The 19,958-nt window shown below is 40.0% G+C and overlaps 1 protein-coding gene across 2 annotated transcripts in view; it reads left to right on the top strand.

Moving 5' to 3' along the window:
- The window catches only part of Gabra3 (gamma-aminobutyric acid type A receptor subunit alpha3), a 393,665-nt gene that overhangs the window by 56,634 nt on the left and 317,073 nt on the right, over nt 1-19,958 (top strand). The window contains exon 1 of one of the 2 annotated variants that reach the window (XM_063246536.1): nt 1,451-1,469. The exons of the other annotated variant lie outside the window; for it this stretch is intronic. The gene's annotated coding sequence lies outside the window, so the exon portion shown is untranslated. Of the gene's footprint in view, nt 1-1,450; nt 1,470-19,958 lie in introns of those variants that run through there. 2 annotated transcript variants of the gene reach the window in all.

Raw genomic sequence — 19,958 nt, 5'->3', positions numbered from 1 at the left:
GGTGAAAGATAGTGGTGCGTCAGCGTTTGTTTGGTCCTTCAGTCCGTACTTAATTTGTAGCTGAAAGAAAGTTGAGTCATGTTAAAGCCTCAATAAGCACTTTTCTTGTAAGCCCTTTCTTGTTAAGTGGGAGAATTTTTGTTTTATGTAATGGACTTTTAAGTTTTGGGGAAGGTTATTGGCTTGCTTTTCTCTGAATGTCAGTCCAGGTAAGGTGATCTTTCCAGTCTCTTCCTGGAAACCATAAACACTGCAGCATCCTAGGATCCAGATTTTGGCATGGAATACAGTCATTTAACTATGCCACTGATTCTCACTGGGTATGTTTAGATAAGAAAAAAATCACTTGAGTGAATTCCTTCAAAGTGAAACTTTTCCCCTGCCTCCTCTCTCCTGATTGCTTTCCCATGCCCTGCAAATGAAAAGCCCTGCTCTACTGACCCTGGCCTTCCTCTTCTCATCCATAATTCCAGTAGTTTGGAGGTCTTCACAATCAAGTTTATTTTATTTTATTTTAATTTTTGTTTGAGACAGAGTGTCGCTATGTAGTTCAGGTTCAGCTTGAACTCACTATGTAGCTCAGGCTGGCCTCAAATTCAGAGAGGTCCTCGTGCCTCAGTCTCGTGAGGACTGGGATTACAGGTGTACATCACTACACTTGACTTTGCACTCAGTTTGGAAGCTCTCTCAGTTGACACACTTGCATGGGCTTTAACATGAGGCAGGTTCCAGGAACAGTGGCTGCAGGCACTGGAGTCGATGTTTTGGGTCATCTGAGCATTCACAAATTCACTGCAACCAGAAGTACACCAAGTCCCATCTGCAGGCTGTCCTAGCGTTGAGACTGCTATCCATGGGAAGCAGCAGCCCTGTGGAGGTGTATTGGAATGGACTGTAATGGCTCAAGTGTCAGTTTTCCCAGCTTGCAAAATGTTGTAGGTAGAGCAGTTGCTAGCTGAACTCCCCTTAGAGGTCAGCCTATTTTATTTTTAAAAGGAGAAACTAATCATCTTGAAAATGAGTTCAAAGCCCATTATTAAATGGAAGCAAGTTTTCCTGGGCACGTGTGGAATTAGGTGGCCATTAGCAGAAGAAAGTATGGGGTTATGGCGTACAGGCCACTCTAAAAACATCTCGTTTTCTTCTTTTTCTTTTAAAAATTTTTTGATTTGAACTCTTAGTATCTTTGTGAATCAGGGAAATGTTGAATATAGTATATCTGGATGCCAGGGAGCATCTGACAAAAGCTCCTCATGATGTCTCTGTGGACAAGAAAATCATTTTAGGGCGTTGTAAGTACTTTGTATCAATCCAAGAGGTTCTCGCTGATATGTTTTTTTCCTTAGGGGAATGTGACACAAAAGAATCTAACGATCAGGCTTCTCTCTTCACTTCGCTTCACAAAGAAATCTGTGCCCGCCTAGGGCCTGCTGTGTGTGAAGACCAGCTTGGGCAAAAGTGGGATGCAGGTAAGGAAAATGCAAACACTGTCGCATAAATGGATCACAGAAAGATCCCAAAGCCTAACACTGGGTTCGGAAGAGCATGAAACTCAGTGGCTGGACAACTGCCTATCGACAGATGCTTTAAGTTGATTTAGTTCTGCCTCAATTCATGTTAAAATAGTACCAGAACATGTGAAATTGGTGGAGCATCTCATTGGACAAAATAAGCCCGGGTGAGTAAGTTAAGGATGTGACCTAGATTGCAGGATTTTCTTTCCCAGGGACCATGTCATCCCTTTATCATGTGCCATGCTAGCTGTGAAAGGGCAGATGAGGACCTGTGTGTGTGCGTGTATGTGTGTGCACATGTGTGTGGTCATCTGAGCATGCATGTATGTATTTAATCTGTGTGTACTCGGCGCTATATAGTACACAGTTAAAGGATTATTGCCAATAAATGTCCTTATGCAACATAACAGGAAGTAACCTAGTAATCAGAGTCCTTTCATTGTTGCCTTCTAAAGAAGCCCCCAGGGAATCTTTGCCTACAAAGATCAGTTTGAAATAGAGATTGCATAAAATACAAAGATAAGCAAAGGGCACAAGATGACTACAGCATGGCTACATTCTAAATGGTAGCACTGGGTCGCGAGAAATGTGAAATTAAGAGATGACTGAGGAAAAGCAAAAGGGAATGAATGACCCTTGCTGTTCTGCTTTTCATGACTCCTACTTAAGTCTCCCAATATGAGTACTCTAGGCATAGCATGTGTCATCGTATTTTTTCTCCCAACATTGCCATGAGGTTAAAAGTAAAATAGATAAACATATCCACATTTTACAGATGAGCTAAGTAAGTACCAAAGAAGTCAGAGCCTTGCCTCAAGTCTTGCATTGCAGTCGGTGACAAAGATAAGGCGCCAGTGCTCCATCCAGTCACACTGCCAACCCCTTCTGGGGCCATGTGTCCCCTGTCTGTGCTATTTCTATTGTTTTCATTTCCTGACCTTCTGAGTCCTCCATTCTCCTTCTGCTTTCCTGACATCTTTCACTCCTGATCTGGATTCAGTCCAAGACAGAAAATAGATGCATGAGCTGGTACTTGAAAACCATTTACATTTTCCAAGCTTAACCCTAGGTGGCACGTGACCGATGTGTATGCACGCGTGTGCATAAATACCACGGCTGGGGACTGTAAGAGGTGAGGTTTGGGGGGCATAGGCTAAGGGCAGAGGTAAAATCCTGACTCTGCTTCCCAATATAAACTTTCCTAAAAGAATATCAGTCTATAGATGGGTTTTCAAAGCGTGTAGATGTCTGCTCTCAAGCGGCAACATAAAACCATCATGCTAGCCATTGTTTGGTAGTAAAACCTTAAGCTGTGCTGTCAGCAGTTACTTCCGTGTCACTCTGCAGAGTAATTTTGGGAACAACATGTGACTAGGGGAATGGCTAAGCCTCCAGGGACTGATTACTAGTCTGCCTGTGCCTTTCCATGTTGGCCATTTTTTAGCAGCTATGGTATTTGCAACCTCTGTGTAGCCTTTTCATGGAAGACCAACACTCCAAAAATTGTTCACTGCATTTTTGTTTCCTCTGCAGTTTAAATAAGCTGTCAACAAGTGCAAGGTGTGTTTTGGTTATGGTATCATGTCATGAACAGTCTGGTATGACAAACAGAATTAAGGGAAATTATTGAAATTATCATGATTTTCCACTAATTTACATTTTTCCCATAGAGAGCAGATATTTCACTAAATCAGACGTACATAAATTGTAACTAGTATTAGCATAAATATTAAATATAAATAGACTATAATTTAGAGTAAAATATAGGGAACTATAAACACCTGGGTACAATTAGACATCTTATAATCTTTGTTACAAATTTTAATCCTTTTACTTGTTTTGCTTTGAGCTTTAATGAGTAAACATTTAACTCTTTATCTTACTTCTCTACAGCATGTGAAAGAGTTCTGGCCTTCTTTACCATTCCAGCTGTTGGGATGAAAGTTCCTGTAACATCCTTCCATGGTAGCCAAATATAATTAAGTGGGACATGAAGATAATTCTTTTTGTTCTGTGAATATAGCATAGCATAACTTGCTATTAGTTCTCCCAAGTTCCTTTCTTTACAGAGAACCTCTATGTAAGAGACTTGGTAAACATTAGAATACAATATGCTTTAGTCATGCTGGTTCCAGAGTTCTGGCTTCAGATTCTGAGATTCTCTTTTTACTACACTTCAATCCTATACGCTTTTGCGTGGTGCCTTGGATTTAAGTATCATTTCTGTGCATGACAGCAAAGTTGATGATTCTATCCCAACCCTGGTTTTCCACTTAAGATTTTCATGAAACTATGTCAATGGCCACCGTTCGAGTCTTTTATATTTCAGCAAATGACGTCGCTAGAAAACCAGTTCTTTAACACTGAAACTTGGGAATTGTACTCAAGTCCTGTTCCTGACATTTCTCAGTCTCCACAGCCAAGGTGTCAGAGTGTCTTATCAGCTCTTCCTCTAGAATATGTCTTCAGCTCACCTACTGAATGCTGTTACTTTGGTCCCCAACAGTCTTTCTGTGTGGATTGTGATCTGATCTCTCTGCCTTCTCCCTTATTCCCTTACATTCTGTTCCCCATGAGAAGTCAGAATTTGAGCATAGTGGCACATGCTTGTAATCCCAGCACTTGGGAGGTTGAGACAGGAGAATCATCATGAACTAGGGGCCAGTCTGGAATACATAGTGACATCCTATCTCAAGAAAACAATCAAAGCAAAACAAAATAATGTTTTCTTAAAGAAAGGTAAACCAGTCCATTCCATCCTGCTTTTTGAAATCCTTTACCATTTGAAGTGAAATTCAAGTTTCCTCTCATGACCTATAAGGTTCTATGTGATCTAGCTCCTGCTTACCTTCGGGGCTCTGAAGGCAAGCTGGGGTAGTCCGCGTTGGCCGGCATGAAGTTTCCTCCTGCTGAGAGTCACACTGCAGTTGTTACTCACTGCCCAGCACTCTTCCCTAGGCCTTCCTTGACAACTTTTGGAGCTTTGCATTTGCCTTACTCTATCACACACCACAGTTTTATTTCTTTATGTCACTTATTCATGCATTAACCCTTTGTGGGGGGTGTATAAATAAGACCTTTCCTCCTTATTGTTCATGGTTTAAAGGACTGAGTATTAGTAATAACTTCTGATAGCCCTGTTGGCTAAGCAGGGACACCAAAGAGATTTTTGCTCACACTTTGCCAGATTAAGAAGCCCATGCACCCCTGAGAGACCCGGGGTAGGGCAAGGGCAAGGGTCAGAAAGCAGCCTTCTTTCTCATGGCAAGTTGTGGAGCCTTGCCAGCAGTTGACGAGGAGAGAAAGCTCTGGTATTAAAATCTGTAGCTGGCTGAATTAGCGTGCAGTGGGGTCCTCCATGCTGCAAGTGACCTAAGTGCTGGTGGTACTCTGGAGACATCCTTGAAGACAGTATGTACTAGAAGGCAGTGATGGGGAAACGGAGATGGGGGTTTCCTGTTTGTGACCCACTAACCCTGGTTTATCAATAACGAGATTACAGTTACAAAGCTCATGTCTGAGTCAGAATTTTAAACCGACATGACTTTTCATTAAGTAGCTTCTTAAAAGTTATACCCACTTCCAGCTATAAAATGTAACCTTTCGGCTTCTAACCAGACGGAAGAGAGAGGCAACGTCAAAACTGGGGCTCCATACCTGGCTCTTCTCACTTCAGATTCCTTCATATGCTGGAAAGATATTTTGAAAATTAAATAAATTCCAAACAGCTAAAAAAGATCATATAAGCAGAGGCAAAAAATACATTTTCAATGTCTACAGAAAAGTATAGAAAGTGACCAAATATTTTATGCTGCAATTGCAAGTATACCTTGAAATCTTAGGAGCTGGACACACTTCATGCTTATTTTGTCTTCCGAAGTATCCATTTCTTCCTCCTCCTCTTCCTCCTCCTCCTCCTCCTTCTTCTCCTTCTATTGTTTGCTTTTTGTATTTTTTCAATCAACCCAGGTCCTTGCTCTTGCCAGGCAGGCGCTGTGCTGCTGAGCTACACTCCCTGCCCACGTGCTTCTTTCTCCCACAGAGTCTGCTGTGGCTCGAGTTACTCTCATCTGTCTTGCTCTATGTAATATGCGAGCCGCTAACACCCCACGATCCCCAAGACAGAGGAAGAGAATGTTAAGGTGTCTCTGCTCAGATGCACACATGTTTCTTCTCACTACAACACACACAGTAGGCTTCAGTCTTAAAACTGAAAGCTGTGTTTTGTGTAAAGTGAGTAACATTGATCAGATGTAATTTAAAAAAAGCAAAAAAATCTAAGTTATATTAGAAATGATAACTAAGGTATAACCAAAGATTCAAAAGGAATTTTCTTTGAAATTATATGTAGTTTTATTAGTCACTTTGCAATTTTTTCAAATAGAGAATGTGAATAAAAAGAATTCTGAATTCTTGCTATAGTTTAAGAATATTTACCATATAGAAAAATTAAGAAAAATTAAAAGCAGAGCTCATTATCTCTGATCAAAACCATAAAACACACAATAGGCCCAAGTAATTTTATCATCTCTTCAAGGAACAGATTATGTCTGTGTTGTGCAAACAGTTTTAGAGGTTGAAGAAATAATGTCATCCCACTCATTTTACAAAGCTGGCAGAATAATGATTCTAACAACAATCAAAGACAACGCACAAAGAGAGAATCTGGGCTGTCTCCTGTTGCACAATACTAGCAACTTACTGAGTGCATTTTATTGTAGCAAACATGGTTCAAAGTCCTTTAAGCCCTCTGCTTAAAGTCTCTCGACACAATAGAGAAATTCCACCTTCAGCAATGGTAGAATAGGCTGTACTGTACACAGAAACCTTCCTGCTGAAAACAGCAAGGTTGGACCCAAATATTTGAAAACATTTTTTGAAGTGGTTAGGGGATAACAAGGTTGAACAGTTTGCTGCACTGCAGCAAGGGTGGGCATCTGTAGCGTGCCGTTGCTTCACTGTTCTAAGAGACACTGATTCCGGAAAGTAGTTGCCTGAGAGGCTAAGCAGCTCAGCTGAGTTTGGGTGGAAATTGGCAAATTAAAAGCTTAATGGACAGATTTAGGAACCAATTAAAAATAACTGAACAGAAAATTAGCAAACAGAAAACTAATTCTGAAGAAAACTTCCCCAGATGCAACAATCTGAAGACGAAAGAATGGAAAGTATAAAGTGAGGAAGGAAGAGAATCTGGCAGAGTCTAGCACATGTGAGAGTGGATTTCCAGGAGAATGGAAAAGACAAGTGTGCCCTGTTGCTGGTATTGCTGTTGTCTGGCTTTGTTTTGGAGACAGAGTTTTGCTGTGTAGCTCAGGCTGGTCTTGAACTCAGTATGCAGCATAGGTTGGCCTCGAACTTGTGTTGATCCTCCTGCTTCTGCCTCCCAAGTGCTGGGATTACAGGCGTACACCCCACACCTAGCTAAGAGAAGTATGTTTAAGGTGATAATGGATGAAACTTGTCTAAACTGGATGGAAGACAGTGAGTCAAAGGCCCAGGAAGTCCACATACAGGAGAATTTCTCCTAGACGCACCATGCCAATCCTCTGAAAACCATTGACAAAGTGAATCCCAAAAGCAACTAGAAGAAAAAAAGACCTCACCTCCTCATAGGAGAAAACATGATATTGGTATTGGCATATCAAAAACATAACAGAAGCCAGGAGCAAACACAGTGACATGTTTAAAGGCAATAGAATGACCATCAACCTGGAATTTTTTATTCATTAAGTAATTTTTCTTCATTAAGTAGTCCTTCAAAAATTTTATTCATTAAATAATCCTTTGTGGGCCTTATAAACTTAAAAAAGTAAAATGCAGTTGGAAGAATTCATTACTAGGGGCTTACACTGAAGCAAATACCTAAAGCATATTTTTGAGCAGCTGGAAGATTTCCTCAAGTAGATGCAAGAGTAAGAGAGAGAGAGGAGAGAGAGAGAGAGAGAGAGAGAGAGAGAGAGAGAGAGAGAGAGAGAAGAGAGAACTGTTACTCTGTTGAATAATATGAATGAACATTGTGTTTAAATGAAAAATTAATGTTGTATAGGACACATACACACACACACACACACACACACACACACACATATATGTTATCTGACAACAAATACCATATTAGCAGGATGGAGTAAATGGAATCAAAGCCATTTTAAATTCCCTGTATGGCCCCATACTAATTTATATTACATTCTGAAAATTCAACAATATACCTATATCTCTAAACAATTCTCTAAAGAAATAAGTGAATTAAAAAATCACTAAATATACAAAATATAAAAGCATAGCTAACACACTTGACTCAATTGACATTATGGAACACTGGGTTTGATGGTGGCAAAAATATACTTGTTTTTAATTGCACGTGGAATATTTATCAAAATCAACCGTATATGAAGCCATAAATCAAGGCTCAATAAATTTCAAATTTCAGTGAAATCCTGCAGAATAGATTGAGCATAGTAGAATCAAGCTAGAAATCTATAACTAAAGATCACTAGAATATCTCTGTAGGTTTGGAAATTAAAAGGCATATTTCTAAATAACCAGTGTGTTCAAAAAAAGAAATCTGCAGGCAGTGGCATATGCCTGTAACCCTAGCAATCAGAGTCACAAGTGTGAGGCCAGCCTAGATCCAGAGTGAGATCCTGTCTCAAAAAACCAAAGTGGGTAAAAAAAAAGATTCATACTTAGAACTGAAGAAAAGAAAAGAAAAGAAAAAAAGAAATGAAGAGAACAGTCATTGTATATTTCTAATTATAAAATCCAAGAAAGTCACACTGGAAACAGAATTTATAAACACTCCAAGAAATGCTTGATTACTGCATGAGAATCAATAGCTTTTCATACGCTAAAAAAAGCTAATTAGAAAATTGTGTAGTTAAAATATTTCACATTGCAGTGGCGAGAAATACTATAAATACCTGGGAAGAATCCTCCCAGGAAATGTGCCAGACTGAAGGAAGAAACGTTACACTCTACGAATGGCTAGCAAGGCACGAGTGAGTGGGGGAGGGGGCTCGGAGTTGGGCTGGATGCAGCACAGGTGGAATTAAGAATACTGACTGTGGCTCTGGAGTCCCAATCACGATTCTGTCATTTCCCGCTCGGGTGACATTTGTAAGCTGTTTTCTCTCTTCTTGCTTCGATTTCCCTTTTCTGTTAGGTAGCAGTAATCAGTGCCAGTGTGTTACCTCGCACGGTTAGGACTTAGTAGGAGTTATGGGCTGCTGGGGTGGCACCCGCTCTCCTCACTCCCTGCAACCTACTCAGCCCTCATTGGTTTTCTGTAGCACTTACTACCCTCTAAGGCAAGGTGCCTTAGGCTTAGGCATTGCCTGCCTACCTGTGCTAAAATAGACTCTTTGAGGGAAAGAATCCGTCTCTTCAACTTTTTTTGGTAAATACCTACTTTGGAGGGCATGTATCCCCAGGACTTAGAAAGTTATCTGGCACATGGGGGGGGGCATGTAGGACAGGGCCTGGCACATAGTAAGCAGTGTTGTTATAGCGAGGGTGCTGGTTCTCTGGAAACCATAAGTGCAGTTAGGTCCCAATCAACATCCTAGTGAGGTGCGGTAAAGAACTTTGAAAGGTGAACTTCAGTTTTATGAGGAGAGAGGACCAGGACAGGTTTCATGCATGACATTAGGGCTGTATCTCTACTGATGATTAGGCGGTGGCCATTTGGCATCAGGAACAGGATGTCTGCAGACAGGCAGGTGAGAGGGTAGAGAAGGGGCAGGGTGGGGTGCGGGTGGATTGGGACCTGGTATGGGTTAGAGTAGCTGGTAGAGGCCTGGGCTTCTAGCAGGTGGGTTAGTAAAGCACAGTTTCTTAAAATCACTGCCTTAAAGGCATTGCATGCGTGTGTGTGTGTGTGTGTGTGTGTGTGTGTGTGTGTGTGGCATCTTCCCGCCCTCAACTCCAGACAGCTTGGGCACAGCAGAGATAGAACAGCAGGACAATGGAGGAGAGAATGCTTTATGAAGAGAGTGAGCTCGGCTCCAAAGGTTCGCTCCTGTCTGCCTGTCCAGCATTACCAGTGCCTCTCCTCTGGGTCCAGGTCCTAAGTGCCGAGCTTCGCTGTACATTGGAATCATCTTTAACAAGCAGTGCCCTCTGGCTCCTACCCTCAGAGATTGTGATACAGTTGACATGGGCAGCACCTGCACATGGAGATTAGGAAACCCTCTATGGGTTACTGGACTGTTCAGTCCGATTTGAGACCCAGTAGGTTAAGGCTGATGGTCAAATGTTAATAAAAAGCATCACATTATGATTACATATAACATTACCAGGAGCTGCATGTTCCTGCTATCAATATGCTGTATATTATTTCTGTTATCAATGGAGATTCCCATTTGCTTCCTTGCAGGAGCAGGCAGATTGGAAGGCAGGGCTAAGGAGCTCACTGCTGCTGTGCCTGCAGAGCCTCCCAACCAGAGGCTTCCGTGCTGCTGGGAGGTCACCCCTTTCTTGTCCAGGGACTCCTTATTTGGTAGAGTCTGACTCTGAGGTGATGCATCTCTCCATTAGCACTTTCACAAGATGCTTTAGCACACATCTGAAGCCTTCTGGGTTGAAAAGGCAACACAAGCAATTGCAAAGATGGATTTCCTGGGATTTAAAAGGTACTTAAAGTGCTTACAATGAAATCTCTCCCCCGCCCCCTGCTGCCCCCCAACTAGTGAGTTGGTTGGCCTCTTTTCAGTTCTCTGTAGGATGCCAGCAGTTCAGGGGCTTAAAAGACCAGGGTCACTAGGCAAGATGGAGCCTCCCAGAGGCTGGTGGGAGCCCAGTCCTGACTGGTGGCTGGGGAAAGCTCCCGAGCAGAGTGTGATTCAAAAGGGAGACCCCTTCTTCTGCCTGCTGTGCACCCGATTCAAGAGACCAGGGGAGTCCTGTGGTTTCCTGCCTTTTCCAGAGCAGTGGTTGGAGAGATGAGGAGAAGCTACAACTGTCTGCGCAAATTCACTCATTGCCAAGTCAGATGAGCAGCACCTGGTGTTACTTTTCCTGGCTTTAAAGCTTTAGTGGATACAGGTACAATTAGGTTGGGAACCCGACTGCTGGTGACTGGGGGTGTGCGGGCGAGGGGCTTACAGAGGCCAAGACCAACAAGCCTAGTGTGCAACTAGGAGGGGGATGGGAGCGAGTGGTCTGTTGGCCTCACTGGTGCTCAGCTGAAATTGCCACTACTGTCAGTAGAGGCTGGCAGCCTGAAGAGGTGAGGGTGCCTTGTGGGCTGCTTGAATTTCTTTATAAGATGCACTGTTTCAAACGTGAGTAGGCGCAGCTTATCAAAACGTCCCGAAAGGATGCACAAACTAGTTTGTTTAGTTTAGCAAAGGTTGAAATAAACATTTATTATTTCAGTATCTCCTCATCAAACTCTCAAGAGAACAATAATGCTAGCGCTCCTCCAGAGTGGGCCGAGCCAGCCCAGTTATGGCACCGTTGAAAGAGACAGCTTAACTAGAGATTTGCTGCCATCCTAGGCTCCTTCCCAGCAGCACTTCCCTTCGGCTGAAGGGAAGAAGGGTGAAGGAATCAAGTGCCACAAAGGAGGAAGGGCAATCATTGGTCTGTACCGGAGGCTTTATCATCCCAGCAAGGGCCAGGTTTGCCAGGAAGGAAGTCTAGCTATAAAGGCTGGGCTCGAAGGTTAATTGGAGGGCAAAACGAGAGCTTTATTAAGGACACTTTCAGCAAAAGATGGATAAGTCACAGGAAGTGAGGAAGGAAGGAAGGCAGCTGGAGAATATATGAATAAATTTCAAGGTGGAATTTTGTTTGAATTTTTTAAAAAAGCTTGCAGGTCAAATAGTAAAGTAAAAATGACTAATATTTGCCTAGTTCTAACTATGTACCAGGCACTATCTTATTTTTCCAAATCTGTTTTATTTCAAGGATAAAAAGAAAAGAAGAAGAAAAAACCTACAACAAAATTTCAAAGCATGTCAGCCAGGGAGCAACAATGGTACATACATTAAGCATTGTCAGCCCCAAATCATTCACCCAGAGCATAAGATCTGTATTCAGTTGTCCAAGCAATACCGGCATGCATCTTTCTCTTCAGTGAACTCAGAGAAATCTGCGGTATAGCTATCTTGACTATTTACATATAAATATATATATATATATATATATATATATATATATATATACACACGCATATGTTTTTCTTTCAGCTTCTCATAGTAATGAAACAATATGATGTTTACAGGTGTATCTTATGTATCTTACTAATGAGTGTGTTCTCAAGGTGCATGAAAAGTCTATATGGAAAAGTCCTATAAAAGACTCCTGTTTATCCTTTATGGCTGAATAGTACTCCATCATATACAAATATCACCTCTTTTTTATTCATTCCTTAGTCAATGGGCATTTAGGTTGTTTTCAAGATCTGGCTATTATAAACTGTGCTTCTGTAAACATGGGTGCACATATATTAGTGTTTATGATGTTTTTAATTCTTTTGGAAAAATACCCAGAAGGGTGATAGCCGGATTAAATGGGATCTCTAGTCCTAGTTTTTTGAGCAATCACCACACTGATTTCCACAGTGGTTGCACCAGTCGGCACTCCCACCAACAGTGGAGAAGGCTTCCTTTTTCCCCCACAGCCCTGCCAGCATTTGTTACTGCTTGATTCTTTGATAACAGCCATTCCTTCTGGGGTGAGGTGGAATCTCAGTGTTGTTTTAATTTGCTTCTCTTGAATGACCAGAGATGCTGAACATTTTTTTATGTATTTATTTGCTGTTTGTGTTTCTTCATTTGAGAACTGTGTGTGTTCATCTCAGATGCTCATTTTTGGATTGAGTCTTTAAATCTTGCAGGATTGATTTTTGATCTCTTTATATGTTTTCCATAGTAATCCTTTGTCTGAGGAACAGCTGGCAAACATTTTCTCCCACATGGTGGATTGTTTCTTCACTCTGTTGGTGGTTTCTCTTGCTGTCCAAAGGTTTTCAGTAGGGTGAGATCCCAGTTGTTGATTCTTTGTGATAGTTCCTGTGCAATTGGGATTTTCAATAGTTTCTGCTTACACCAGTGTCTTCAAGAGTTTTACCTATTCTATCTTCCAGCAGATTTAATGTTTCTCTTTTAATTTTAAGATATTTGATCCATTCTGATTTTAGCTTAGTACATGGTGAAACATATGTGTCTAGTTTTAATCTTTGGCATGTGCAGAGCCAGTTTCTCCAGCACCATTTATTAAAGAGGCTGTCTTTCTTTCAGTGAGTGCATTTGGCACCTTTGTCAAAGATAAGGTGGCTTAGTGTGTCTGAAGTTGTTTCTACATCTTCTAATCTGTCCATTGATCTTCAAATCTGCTTTTTTTTTTGCCAGTACCACACTGTTTATATCACAGTAACTTTATAGTATAATTTCAATCCAGGGATTTTGATGGCCCCTGTCTTGTCTTTGTTGCTCCGGGTTGCCTATTCTAGGTCTCTTCTCGTTCTAGGTGAATTTTAGGATTTTATTTTCTAATTTTTTGAGATATGCTATTCAAATTTTAATTGGGTTGTATTGTATCTGTATAACAGTTTTGAAAGTATGGCCATTTTCACTATATTAGTTCTTCCTACCAAAGAGCCTGGGCTATCTCTCTCAATTTTCTAATGCCTTCTTCAATCTCCTTTTCCAGAGTACTGTAATTTTCAGTGTAACGGTCTTGTACCTCCTTTGTTAGACTGATTTCTAGGTATTTAATTTTTGAATGCTATTGCAAAAGATATTATCATCCTGATTTATCTCTCATACAGCTTGTTATTCATGTATAAGAAGGATATTGATTTTTGAGTGTTGACTGTGTAACCAGCTTCATTATTGAATTTGCTTATTAAATCTAGAAGTCTTTCAATGGAGCTTTTGGGGTCCTCTAAATAGAACCTCATGTAATCTGCAAATAATAATAGTTTAACTTCTTTCTTTCCTATCTGTATTTCTTTTATTTCTTTCTCTTGTCTAGTTGCTCCAGCTAAATTTTCCAGGACTATGTTGAATAATAGTGGAGACAGTGGACATCTTGTCTTGTTGCTAATTTTAGAGAGAAAGCTTTCAATTTTTTTTCCATTTAGTATGATGTTAGCTATTGGTTTATCATAGGTGGCTTTTATCAAATTGAGATAAAGCCCATCTATTTCAATTTTCTTTAGGGTTCTTATCATGAATGGGTATTGGACATTGTCAAAAGATATTCTGCATCTGTTGAGATGATTGTGTGATTTTTGTCCTTGGCTCTGTTAATATGGTGCATTACATTTATGGATTTATGTATACTGAACCATTCCTGCATCCCTGGAATGAATCCCACTTGATCATGGTGTACAGTCTTCTTGATGACTTGCTAGTCTATTTGCCTGTATCTTATTGAGGATATTTGCATCAACATTCATTAGGGACATTGGCCTGTAATTCTCTTTCTTAATTGGGTCCTTTTCTGGTTTTTATATCAGGGTAATGCTTGTTTCCAGGAGTAAGTTTGGAAGTATTACTTCCCATTCAATTTCATTAAAGAGTTTGAGAAGGAATGATGTTAGGTCTTCTCTAAATTTGTTGTAGAATTCAGAAGTGAACCCATCAGGGCATGGCCTTTTCTTTGTCTTTAATTACATATTCAATCTCATGTATTGATATTGGGTTTTTAGTATTTTTGTATCTCTTTGATTCAGCTTTGTTAATTTATATATAACAATCTATTCATTTGTTTTATATTTTCCATCTAGTTTGAATACAAGTTTTCAAAGTAGGTATGGATGATTTTCTGGATTTCTGCAGGGTCTGTTGTGATTTTACTCTTTTCATTCCTAATTGCATGGATTTGAGTCTTTTGTTTCCTTTTTTGGATAATGTTGGCTAAAGTTGTTTCAATTTTATTTAATCTTTCAAAGAATTAACTCTTCATTGATTCTTTTTTAGTCTCTAATGTGTTATTTACTGCTATAAATTTCCCTCTTAAGACTGCTTTCAATGTGTTCCACAAATTCTAGTATGTTGTATTGTTATCATTCAACTATAAGGACTGTTTAATTCTTCTTTAATTTCATCTGTGACCCATTAGTTGTTCAGTAGGACGCTATCTAATTTCTATGTGTTTATAATGAAGTTCTTGTGGTTTCCTTTGGCCAATTTCATTGCACTGTGGTCTGTTGTATGCATGGGATAATTTCAATTCTTTTGTGTTTACTTAAGCATATTCTGTGAGCCAGTCTATGGTTTATTTTGGAGAATGGCCCATGTGCAGATGAGGAGAATGTGTGTTCTGATGTTGTGGGGTGGAACAGTCTATAGACATCTACTAAATCCACTTGTTCAAAAGTTTGATTTAGATCTAATATTTCATTATTGATTTTTTGTCCAGTTGATCTGTCTTTTGTGACAGTGGGATATTGAGTTTTCCCAATATAATTGTATTGAGGCTTATTTGATTTATTATGTCCATTAGTAATTGCTTTACATATATGGGTGCACTGGTATTTATTACATATATACTTATGATTGTTATAAAATCCTCTTGGATTGTTCCCTTTACAAGGATGTAGTAACCTTCTTTATCTTTCTTAATCAGTCTTGGCTTGAAATTCCCTTTGTCTGCAAATAGAATAGCTTCTCCTTTTTCCTGGGTTCCTGTTGCATGGAGTATTTCCTTCCTTTGATTTTTAGTGTGTGAATTTCTTTTTGAATTAAATGTGTTTAATAACACATTTGTTTAATAACAAAATGTATTTTGAATTAAATGTGTGTAGACTATTGTTAGATCTTGCTTCTTGATCCATTATGCCGGTTTATGTCTTTTGACTGGTGAATTGTGACCATTAACAATAAAGGTTATAACTGAAATATATTGCCTTATCCTTATCATGTTATTTTCCCACTGTTGGCTCCCCACCTTGTTTTCTAATTGTTTTCTATCCCCAGTGGATTCCTTCTTTTGGGGTTTACAGAGCTGTAGTCCTTATTATCTCTTTCTAGAATGTGCTTCAGAACTTTTTGTAGTGCTGGTTTGGTGGTCATAAATTTTCTCAGTTGTTCTTTGTCATGGAAGTATCTTATCTCTCCATCAATTATGAAAGATAGTTTTGCAGTGTGTCATGGTTTATGTTGGTGGCCCCCAGGCCTCATGCATTTGCATTGTGCATTTGTGATTGGTTCATTATATGGGCTTGGATTGATAGTGTCAGTGTTATACCCATATTTGGGTGGAGCCAGGATGTGATGTAATGGCAAGAAGAAGGTGTGTGTGTGTCTCTCACTCTCTCTTGCCTGTTTCCTCCTTGCTGTTTGCAGCCACCAGCCATGACAGCCTGCCTTGGAGCCAACTGAGTGTGGACTGAAACCTCCAAAAACTGTGAGAAATAAATCTTTCCTTTCCCAACTTGGGCTTCAGGTATTTTGTCTCAGCAACGAGTAAAAAGTAACTAAGACAGAGCACTATAGGGAGGACTGGATAATTATTCCTTGAAATGTGGATTGTATTGGAATTGAAACACAAGATGAAGCTAAAACAATGTTTGGAAAAGGTCGTGGAATACACAATTCGCCCCTTAAAATGTGAACTCATATGATTGTACTTTCCCCTTCCCGTGACACCTCTTTGCTTTTTGAATCGTGTTACTTTCCAAACTGTCAAGGCTAACTACAAAGACAAGCCATGAAACGATGTTTAACTCTGTTAGACATTAGGAAAATGCAAATTAAAACCACAATGAAAATATCACCACACATCTATCAGTATGGTTGAAATAAAAAATAATAACAACATCACTTGCCGGTGTGGATGCAGAGAAATGGATGGGATGTAAATTGGCACATCTACGCTGCAAAACATTTTGGCAGTTTCTCCCAAAAATAACTGTGCAACTACAACATGACTCAGCAATTGAAGCTCTGGGCATTTATCCCAGATCACTGAAAATTTATAAGAAAAATATGTGCGAGAAGATTTATAGCCCCAAATTGGGAATAAACCCCATATGTCCTTCAAATGGTAAATGGTTAAACAATCTGTAGCATATTCATGCCATAATAGAAAGGAATACACTGTTGATACATGCAGCAACTCAGATGGATCTCAAGGGCTTTAAAAGCCAACCCTGCATGGTTACATAATAGATGATTCAATACATATAACATTTTTCAAAGGAACAACATCGAGACATGGAAACCAGATTCATGGCTACTAAGGGTTAGGAAGAGGGGCAGAAATGTGGGAGGGAAATGAATGAGATTATATAAAGACAATGTGAGGATCCTTGTGATGATGGGGAAGTTCAAGTCCAGTACCTGAACTAACATGGTGGCATGATATTACACACATGTGCCCTAACCCTACACACCTCCCATGAGAAAGAACAGGTAAAACTAGGATGATCTAAATTAGATGAGTGTATTGCGTCAATTTCAGTATCCTAGTTGTGATACTGCACTATGGTTTTGCACATTGTTACCTGGATAAAGTGGACCCAGGAACTCTGAGTTATTTTTTAGTCTGTAAGAGGATCTACAAGTATCTCAATGAAAGTGTCAATTAAAAATGCCTAGAGCACAAGATTCTCAGATCCAATTGTCTGAACTATGTTAACTAACATCAAGCCTTACAAGGTGGGCATGCACTTGTTGGTCTGGCCCTTAATTCATCCTAATGTGAATGGTCATCATGCTTCCCACCTTGCAGAAATCGGTAAGTGCATTCACTTTTTGAACTTGTACAAAACGTCTGTTCTGACATCACCACCTACCTGGGCTCACTCATTTAGCTCTGCTTTTTGACTTGAGGCACCTACTTCATTCATAGCTGAAGGGTAACAACTTTTAGTTGAAATCTGTCCCCTAGATAGGGCAGCCTTGGAGGTACACATCTTAGATGGCTCTTCCTTCAAGAATTTGCTATTTGTCTGCAGGGAGTAACATTAGTTAGCATCTTCCAGGTGTGGAATCTTTAGGATATGCTTCAGTGATTGAAGGGAGGCCACCCCCTTCCTGGGTTGTCTCCAGCCAATGAATGAGCATCCTGTGGTTACCAGCATTCAGCTTTTCTGCCCATGGGGGATGCCTTTAATGGACAGTCTTTGCTCCAGTGTTCTTCATTGAGTTCTCAACACTTTCTCAGATGCGCACTTTGATCTAAAACACTCTCCTCTGAATCTTGTTTTCGTCCCAATTTCTTTTCATGAGAATTCTATTTGCAAGACAGGCCGAAGGCTCACTTGTCCATCCTACTTTATTTCCTTTTTATCTTTCACTGGAATTACTCTCTACTGAACCAGATGTTCTCCTGACTCCTTCCCAAGGTCTGCTTGGGTCTGGAGACCAAAACTGACATACAAAAAGTACCTTTGGAAGCCTCCAGTTGTAGGTCTGAACAGTATCCGTGCTACTCCGTTCTACAAGAATTACAAATATTAAATGGTAGGGAGGTTTCTCCCTCCAACTGCTGTTTACAGTTAGGCTAGTCTGTCAGAATGTGGGTTATGGCAGCTGCTGGCTGCCGTGAAATGCAGATAAATGTGCAGAGGACAGTGGGCTTACAGGAACAGGAAGAGCTGTGTGGTTCATTGGAACAACACAGAAGTTCAAGTTCCAAGACCCCAGCTGTTACTTCTGTCATCTAATTGTTGGATTTACTAAGTTTTATATTTTTTGGAAAATAAGTGACTTTTATTAAGGTCCAGGGTCACAATCAACACAAGTCTTTCCTCATTTTTCTTAAGAAATATCTAAATGTAAGGTTTTCTTTGTAAAAATCTATGATACCTTAAAATAATTTCAAGCATGTTGGATTCTCTTGATTAAGAAAATGTCTGGGACGTCCAGGCATTCCTGGGTAGCATAGACATATTTAAGCAGAAAATGACATGCCGTGATTTGGAAACCGTGCCACTCCATATACATATTTCCTGTCTGCTTGGTGCAGGGTTTGATTTCTGTTAATTCTCTTGATTTTTCACATTTTCTGGCATGACAGGTCATGATCATGACCCTTCTGATCACAACTATAAGTCATGCTGGCAGATTCTTTGGGCTTGACAGATCACATAGAAAAATAATTATATTTAAGATTTTTCTTCTTTGATCAGTTGTGAAGGCATGTCAAGAGTACCTGAATTACTTGATTTTATAGGTCAAATTTTTTATTGCCTTTGACTATTTTATCTTTTAGTGTTCCTTTGGATTTTGAATTCATGATATTTTTAATCACTCAAGATTTATTTTGTGTAAAATGTGAGATTCAATTTCACTTTTAAACTTAATTGTCTCCAGAAGGGTCTGGGAATTGGAAGGCTGGGCAGGCTATCTACTATTAGCATTACAGTTGGGCTCACTACTTTTATTTTCAATATGGCTTGAAAAACATCAAGAATCTTTGCACTATAGGTACCTTGACTTGACGCTTACGTAATACACCTATATCCCTCATTGATTTGTCTGTTCTTTCTATCAAGTGTAAAGTACCTGCCCCATGCCAGGCATTACTCTGGCATTGGAGTTGCTAAGATGAGTAGGGCCATATCCCTGCCCTAATGAGGCTTACACATTAATGAGGAAGGCAGAGAGACTTATATGACACTGTTGATTGTTGGTAAGTACGAAGAAGAAAGTCGGGCGGGGTAGAGTGCTAGGAGTTCTAAAGCACTCTGTTTGAGAAGTTGCCATCAGAAAAGTTTTTTCAAAGAGCGCCATCTGGACAGAGGCCTGAATGGAGTGAGGGTCCCTAGGGGGATGTTGGGGGGAGCGGTCAAGGCAAAGCCTTGAGGAAGGAGCAGTGTAACGAGCTCTGGGTTGGGAGCACTGTGAGACTGGAGAAGTCACTAGAGGCAGATGCTATTGGAGTCTAGGCAATAATAATAGTTTCTAAATTGGGGTTTTCATCACCTTCATAAGGAATTACGTTTATCAGCAGTGTCAATTAGTATCTGAGTCACACTGTCAATTGATTTTTTCATTAATTAATGCTCTTTTCTCAGCACCCATTTGAGTTATCTGTTGTGCTCATTGTGCTGGCTGTGGACTGAAGATAAAATATATTTAGTCTCTGCTCTCTGATTTCTAACAGTCTGATGAGGGAATGCAGACATATATGACATTACCATTTGCCTTTGCTTGCATTAATCTCTTGGGTAAAGTGTAAACACCTTGGCAATGTTCTTAGAAACTTTATTTATTGTAAAGAAGGAATTGCAAACTAAGTGTGGGGATGCATGCTTGTTATCCTAGCACTTGGGAGGCTGAAGCAGGAGGATTTCTGTGACTTCAAGGCCAGTCTGAATCAGGTAGTGTACCCTGTCTCGAAAACCAAACAAAAAAAAAAAGCAACCAAAAAGTGAGAGTACAGCATTAGTAGCCCCCAAAATAATTCAATATATTTTATGTTTACTTCTCACAAAATGTTTTACATTACAGCCATAATATAATCCTCACCTAAAAGTATTTATCT

The sequence above is a fragment of the Cavia porcellus genome, unplaced genomic scaffold, assembly GCF_034190915.1.
Source record: "Cavia porcellus strain 051 isolate PalLab524CR breed Dunkin Hartley unplaced genomic scaffold, mCavPor4.1 scaffold_3, whole genome shotgun sequence".
NCBI lineage: Eukaryota > Metazoa > Chordata > Mammalia > Rodentia > Caviidae > Cavia > Cavia porcellus.
Note: the sequence above shows the minus strand (reverse complement) of the source record. Positions and strands in the feature narration are given on the sequence as shown.